Below are 7641 nucleotides of genomic sequence, written 5' to 3'. Positions count from 1 at the left end.
TCACCAAACACCCCCTTCACCCCTCCTCCAGCAAACAGAACTCTGCCGCAAAGCACCCCTCCTCTTCTCTCATCATCATTCACTTGTGGTGTGATCCTGGGACTCCAGCAAGTGTTTTCCTTGCAGCAGCCACCACCTCCCCTGTGGCGCTGCTGAGTACAAGGGTGACAGGCCACTGATTGGCCAGAAGTTCTCAGTAGGCCAGACTTTTACTTAGGACTGGCCCACCAGTGTCCTCCCCATTGCTCGATTGCCTTGTGACTCGGCAGGCTTTCCCAACAGGAGGCAGCACAGGAAACTTAGCAGATCTGCAGATGGCAGGTGAGACCCCTTATCCCTCAACAAGATCCCACCTTTAAGTGTCTGTTTGTGTTCTGTATCCATGTGACAGATCCTCAAATACATGGCCATGTGATCAGGGGAGTTTGCTCTGGCATTTATTAACCTGCTTGCTTCCCCAATATGCCATCACTTAATGGTTTGACCCCCATTACAAATTTTAGCCCTTATTACTGACTTCAATGTATTTTTGAATTCCCTTAAAGGGACACTGTCTTTGTTACTAGGAAGAGACAGGGGTTACATGTCATGTGCTAGTAACACATTTTTCTAATGCAACAACAAGTTTCCATGGAAGCCACACCAACATTTTGAGTGTTTGCCAAGAACCTTTGAATAAAGATATTGTCGCTTTAATTGGTTCACATTACTTTCCTCCACACAGCCAGCAATTCCCAACAGCTCCCATTCTCCAATCTGCCAGCAGCTGATTGTTTGTGACTCAACATATGTTCCTTGTGAGATTGGCGACATTCAATTTTTCCTTTTTTCCAAGATGGACCTTGACCTTGTCACAAAGCAATTCGCCAACATCCTGATTAAAACAAATAAAAGCTGCTTTAAACGGCATTCAGGTCTAAAGATCTAATACTGTGAACTGGTTTTTGTACAGCTGCACATATTCTACACTTGTCTGTGGTTCATCCTCGCTAAACATGTAAACGTCATTCATAACTTTTTCAACATAAGCCACTTTTTTCCCAAAGTTCTTACCGCGTTTTCGAGTTCCACATACCACACTGCCCAGTTCTGGGCTCTATAATCTCACTGGTAGTCCCATCATCGCTCTGCTGGCTTTTATACCTGCACCCCAGCAGGTCCCCTTTTCAATCTTTAACCTTGCCTTCGCAAGATAGATCCGGAGAAGGATGGACAATTGATGTACTGTACAGAAAGACACTCTCTCTCTCTCTCTCTCTTCCCCCACCCCGGTCAGCACAGACGAGTTGGGCCGAAAGGTCTGTTTCCGTGTTGTACTGCTCTGTGACTTTATGAAGAAATATTTCAACAGACCTGTGCCAAATTTGACTTTTAATCTTTTGAATCTGTATCTCCTTTACCATATTCTAGAAGTTCATGCAGATTCCAGAATTAACTCTTTTGGGGGAATCCTACATTCTCCTGTGAAATCACCCCTCAATTCTTTCACTGCCGTAAAAAACAAATGTCTCCAGTCATTCAACACATCTCCATCCTTCAAGAGTCAGGTTATTCATGGAGCTTTAGAAAAATCTAAAGAACTGCGGATGCTGGAAATCAGAAACAAAAACTAAAATTGCTGGAAAAACTCAGCAGGTCTGGCAGCATCTGTGGAGAGAAATCAGAGTTAATGATTCAGGTCCAATGACCCTTCTTCAGCTTTTCCAGCAATTTCTGTTTTTATTCCTTAATATTTGGTCCTGTTTTGTGACCAGACAGTTACCAAAGGACTGGAATGACTGCTTACACTTTATAATGTTCCAATGGTCTGAGTGGAATATAGTACTGTTTGAACATATCTTCCTCTGTAGTTTACAGAACATCGTACAGCATCAGCCCACGATGTTGTGCTGAATGGGATGCTAAATTAAACGAATGTCTTCTGCCTGCTCTTGGTCCATATCCCTCCATTCCATGCATATTCAGTTACTTATCTAAAAGCCCCTTAAATGCCTCTATCGTATTGCCTCCATCACTACACCTGGCAACACATTCCAGACACCTACCACTCTCTGTGTAAAAGACTTGCCCCTCACATCTCCTTTGAACTCCTCCCCCACCCCACCACCTTAAATGCATACCAGGCAGAAGTCAGCACTGCAGATGCTGGAAACCAGAGTTTAGATTAGAGTGGTGCTGGAAAAGCACAACAGGTCAGGCAGCATCCGAGGAGCAGGAAAAACGACGTTTCGGGCAAAAGCCCTGATCTCTCCACCCTGGAGGCTCTCTGCCTCCACTTCTGATGAAGGCCTTTGCCCGAAACGTCGATTCTCCTGCTCCTCGGATGCTGCCTGACCTGCTGTGTTTTCCCAGCACCACTCTAATCTTAAATGCATACCTCCTAGTATTAGATATTTCAACTCTGGGGAAAAGAAAGTTCTGACCATCAACTTTATCTATGCATCTCATAATTTTATAGACTTCTATCAAGTCTCTCCTCAGCCTCCGCCACTCCAGAGAAAACAGTCCTAGTTTTACTAGCCTCTCCTTAGAGCTCATACCCTCTAATCCAGGCAGCATCCTGGTAAACCTCTTTTGCACCCTCTCCAAAGCCTTCATATCATTCCTGTAATGTTTATCTTTAGATAGTGCAATTAAACATGTTACTTGCTATCAATTGGTGCTCAATATGTTGGAGTATGACTCCAATAAAAACTTTTGTTTCAAGATCATATCCAGTTATTTTAGTATCACTCATGATTTATATATGACACATTTTGTTCTTTGTGTTCTCTCTCTCTACATTCATCATAATCAAGTCTTGGTTGGCATTTTTCTGCCCACTGTAATATTTTGTCTAACATGTTTTGTAGTAGATTGATTTGCATCTCAATTGTACTTGCTTCTTTTTTTGATCTTCAAATAACTTACAGTCTATTTTAAAAATCTTCCTCACTTTTGTTCAGCTTACTTTGCAATGTACCCAAAACTGCATTTCATCACAAAGCCTCAACTCTTCTGATCAATTCCACCAAACTTCTGGACCTTCAGTGTTGCCATCACCTTCAAAGAGGAAAAAAAAACTTTGCTGTAAAAGTTTACACAATTCATTTCCACAGCACCTCCCAAAGCAATTTGCAGCTAATGAAGTCCTTTTTGTAGTGCATTAGTCACTGTTGTTATGCAAGAAACACAGCAGTCATTTATACACACCAAGGTCCCAGAAACAGTGTCAGATCACTTGTTTTTAATCATCAAAATTATAGAAGATTCCTGCATAGAATGATGCCATTTGGCCCACTGTATCTGTGACATAAAGTGTTAAATGGAGAAATAGCAGAAAACAATATTTTGGAAGACACTGGCATGGTGGTAATGTCAATGGAGTAGTCATTCAAAAGTCCTGGATAATGCCCTGGATTCTGGGTTCAAATTTGATCAGCAGGTAAAACTTAAAAATACAATTGATAAAATCTGGATTTTTTAAAAAAATCATTGGTGGGATGTGGGCATTGTCAGCCAGGCCAGAATTTACCACACAACCCTGACTGTAAGATTCTTGTGGGTCCAGAGTCACATGTACTCCAGACCAGTTAAGGTTGGAAGATTTCTTTCTCTAAAGGACAATTAGCAAATCAGATTTATTTTCAATGACTATAGATTGTGATAGGCCAGCTTTATTTTGAAATTCAGATTGCATTGAATTCAAATTCTATCATCTGATATGGTTAGATTTGAAATCTATGTCCTTACAGCATTACCCTAAGGATCTGGACTGCTAGTTCAGTGAAGATGATGACGATGACGATGAAACTGACATTGATCGTCATAAAAATGCATCAGGTTCATTCATGTCTGTTAAGGATGAAAATCTGCTAACCTTGCTCAGTCTGGCCTATATATGTCTCCAGACCTATAGCAATGCAGTTCACTTTTAACTGCCATCTGAAATAGTCTCATATACCTCTTAGTCCAAGGGCAATTAAGAATGAGCAAAAATGTTGGCCTTAGTAGTGACACAGGTGCGCAGTGGCTCAGTGGTTAGCACTGCTGCCTTACAGGACCAGTGACCCAGGTTCGATTCTACCTTTGGATGACTCTCTGTGTGGAGTTTTCATATTCTCCCAGTATCTGCATGGGTTTTTTCCCCTAGTCCAAAGATGTGCAGGTTAGGTGGTTTGGCCATGCTAAATTGCCCACAGTGTTCAGGGATGTGTAAGTTAGGTGCATTGGTCAGGGGTAAATGTCAAGTAATAGTGTAGGGGAATGGGTCTGGGTGGGATACTCTTCAGCGGGTTGGTGTTGACTTGTTGGGCCAAATGGCTTGTTTCCACACTGTAGGAATTCTATGGTATCCACAGAATGCAGCCTATCTAATTTGGATAGCTGAGTTGTGCACTCTGTAAACTAACTATGGGGTGCAAGTTAAACCCAAACTTCTTAAGTTGGAGGTGAGGGTACTTCCACAGAACCAACCTTTTGACTACATATGTGACTGTGGCCTTCTGCAATTCGTTTTCTGCCAGTATCCACCACACTCCCTGCAAAGTAGACATTTTTAACCACGTATGTTATGACACACTTCTGCAACAGGTGAATTTGAAACCAGGTTAACTGTCTCAAAGGTAGACACTAACATTGCATCACAAGAGCCTTGGTCCCTGTAAAGAATTTTGGAAAAATTGAATTATGTGAAAGGTGCCATACAAATAAAAGTTATTCATTTGAGAGTCATGTTATGAAGGTACTTAACTTCTGCACAGAGATCATATGCACTTAATGCACTGAAAAGCAGTACTTTATAAATAACTTTTATCTTAAAGATCTACTGTAAGTTTATAAAAGATGTATACATAGGTATGTACTTAATACACTGAAAAACTATCTTATGAATGAAGTTGTGCCTTAATTTTAGATAAAGACATATACCAAGAGATATGTTCTGAAAACATTGAAAAGCTGTAACTTACAAATAAATTGTATTTTAATTAAAGTTGTACCTTCATTTGGCATAAGTATATATGTTATTAATGCATTGAAAAACTATGCCTTATACAATACTAACATAGGATTGATGTTGAACAGTTTTTCCATCCATTTGATTTTCACAAAGAACTGAACATCAACAATAAAGCTAATTCATCCATTCATCTCAAGAAGCTAACTGGTCCTGAAAAGGTGAAGGGTCTTTGTTAATTTGTACCAGGACCAATTCCCTCCAGGAGGTTCCTTTAAGAGAGAAAGGGGGTGGGGGAAGACTGACACTTTGAGAAGTCCCTGTCACGTGCGGCGGCGCGCTGACGTCGGGTGGACGCTAGCTGGTGTGACGTCATGACGCCGGGGCTCTGAATGACATCACCCCCTTGGTGCTTGCTCCAGCTGAGAGTGGAGAGAGAGAGAGAGAGACTGAGACTGAGAGCAAGCAGCAAGCAGCACTAACACTGACACACACATACACACACTGGGATTACACTGCACTGACAAAAAAAAGGGATTATTCACCAGGAAAATGTAAAGGAAAAGCAGCAACATTTTATCAGGTAAGTGCCTGATTGTCCTCTTTCTCTCACATTGCAGTGCATTGACTGTGTGGGGACTTGTGAAGGAGGGGATTTAAATTCCTTTGTATTCCTGCTGTGGTGGGGTTTTTTTTCTGCACTTGATTTCTTGCAAGGCTTTTCTGTGTGTGTGTTGCAGCGAGTGGGAGAGGAGACTGCAATGCCCTGATCTGGAAATGTTGCACTTGAATCAGACATTCAACTGAAGCAAGGAGCTTTTGCTGGCTTACTTTAGTCTTTTTCGAAAAGGGAAAATTTCTTGCAGAGTGAAGTGGATGTGCGGGTTAACAATTTGTCCTACAGCACTCCGGAGGTGATCCACTAAGGCAGATGTAGAGATTCCGTGTGTGTGAGAAGGGGGTGGAATGGAGAGAGAAGAGATCAGCAACTGGCAAGGTGTGAGTGAGGGGGTTTAAATGGGCAAAGATGCAGTGGTCTCCGCATCTGAGTAGGTGGGAGTGGAAAGAATGAAGCCAGGAGCGGGCTGTTGGGTTTGGAAGGTGAGCTCAGAACTATGAATAGGATCGAGGTACTTCACAGACGGTCCGGGAGGCTGTAGAAAGGGAAAGGAACAATACTATTTGTGAGCAGGAGAAAAGTGATGTCGGTGGGGAGAAGAAAATGATCTTTCTAAATATTTCCCTTAAAGATTTTATAGAGCGAATCAAAGGTTTTCCACTGCTATCACCAGATTGGCCAACGCTGATAAAATGTTTACGTGTTCTGTGCTGGGTTGATTTTGATTAAATATTTGGAAACTATTGATCTGTTTGTTAACGTTTACTTTGCAATGCCTCATTGCTTTCTCAATGACGCGTAAATATTTTAGATATAAGAATGGACAGGGAGCCTTCGGTCTGCAAGTTATCCTTATGTTTCCACGTTAGCTATTGATGGATTCTGCAGGATGCATATTGCAAATGGATGGAGTTTTTTTTTAATTACACAGTGAGGATTGGAGGGCAAGATATGAGACATGAATGGAGAATGGCAATTTCTCTCTGGGAGAGGGACAGGTCTGAAATTGGCTTTTTTTTTGAAGAGCAAGTCAAACTCAACATTATGCTCGGTGAAAATTGTTTAGTGCAGGACGTGACAGCTGATGCATTAACCAGATTGTTTGCAACTCGCCAAGCTTCATATTTAAGGAAGGGATTGATACAGATCAGGTGTACACATGGATTTCTGGCTCAATGTACATTGCAAGCGATAGCTTCCTTTTACTTTTGGCTGGAGGGGAGTTGTCTTAGAGAGAGGAGATGGGATGTTATTGGATCCGTTCTGTTGCAACTGAGCTTTCTCTTGTGTTTTGTTGTATTTAGTTTGTATCAGGGCAAAAATAGACTTGAAGAACGCTTTCAATGACCTCTTTGCATTGGAGATCAATGTCTTGGCTTGCCGTCACTGGGCAAAGATAAGTAAAGGAATAAACATCACTTAAATGAACGTGTTTGTTTTCATCATGTATGCCAGGATTAATATGCCATAACAAAGGTTTATCAATAATAACTCTCCATTATTTTTTGAATGAAGATTGAAGACTCTTTTCCTCAAAGATGTTTTAATGTTAATGTCTGCAGATTATTAGAAGGATATCATTAAAATTGATTTTTCCTCTTCCCCCCCCCCCCCCTCCTCAAATTGTAGACCTATGGAAATAAGCGAAGGTTGAGCATTCGTTGTTGTAATGTCCTTCCAGTGACTTCAATATTCTCTTTTGTTTCTCCGCCAACTCTCTCCCCTCTTTCCCCCCTCGCCTTATCTGGGTGAGATTAATCAGTTTGAACAGACCACTATTAACCCGTGATGTCCTGACTTTTTTTTATTTTTATAACTTCTGCTTAACCTTTACAGTATTCAAGAAAAAAAACAAGTACTGTCAGAAATGCAGAGGCCCCCAACGAGGGACCTTTGTTCATCTATTCCTCAACCGACAAACACAATTCATGCCTGGACTTCACGGCAAAAAAAAATCTTTTCATGCAAGGAGCTTGTTAAAAGCTGTTCCTGCAGATTTAACATTGACTTGTGCTATGTAGGGAGTAAAGAGTATTGCGATGTATTAGTGACAGTCACTAGCCTTGCTAAGCAATAATTTCTGATA

General features: G+C 41.3%; 1 long non-coding RNA gene across 1 annotated transcript; it reads right to left on the bottom strand.

Moving 5' to 3' along the window:
• Positions 1-655: 655 nt before the first annotated feature.
• Positions 656-5165, bottom strand: LOC122565205. Its single transcript, XR_006316110.1, has 3 exons — positions 5045-5165; positions 2951-3042; positions 656-874 (listed from the first exon to the last, which is right to left on the bottom strand). It is a non-coding gene; the product is annotated as an uncharacterized LOC122565205 (long non-coding RNA).
• Positions 5166-7641: the final 2476 nt, after the last annotated feature.

The sequence above is a fragment of the Chiloscyllium plagiosum genome, chromosome 31 (assembly GCF_004010195.1).
Source record: "Chiloscyllium plagiosum isolate BGI_BamShark_2017 chromosome 31, ASM401019v2, whole genome shotgun sequence".
NCBI lineage: Eukaryota > Metazoa > Chordata > Chondrichthyes > Orectolobiformes > Hemiscylliidae > Chiloscyllium > Chiloscyllium plagiosum.
This window is presented reverse-complemented; position numbering and strand designations above follow the sequence as displayed.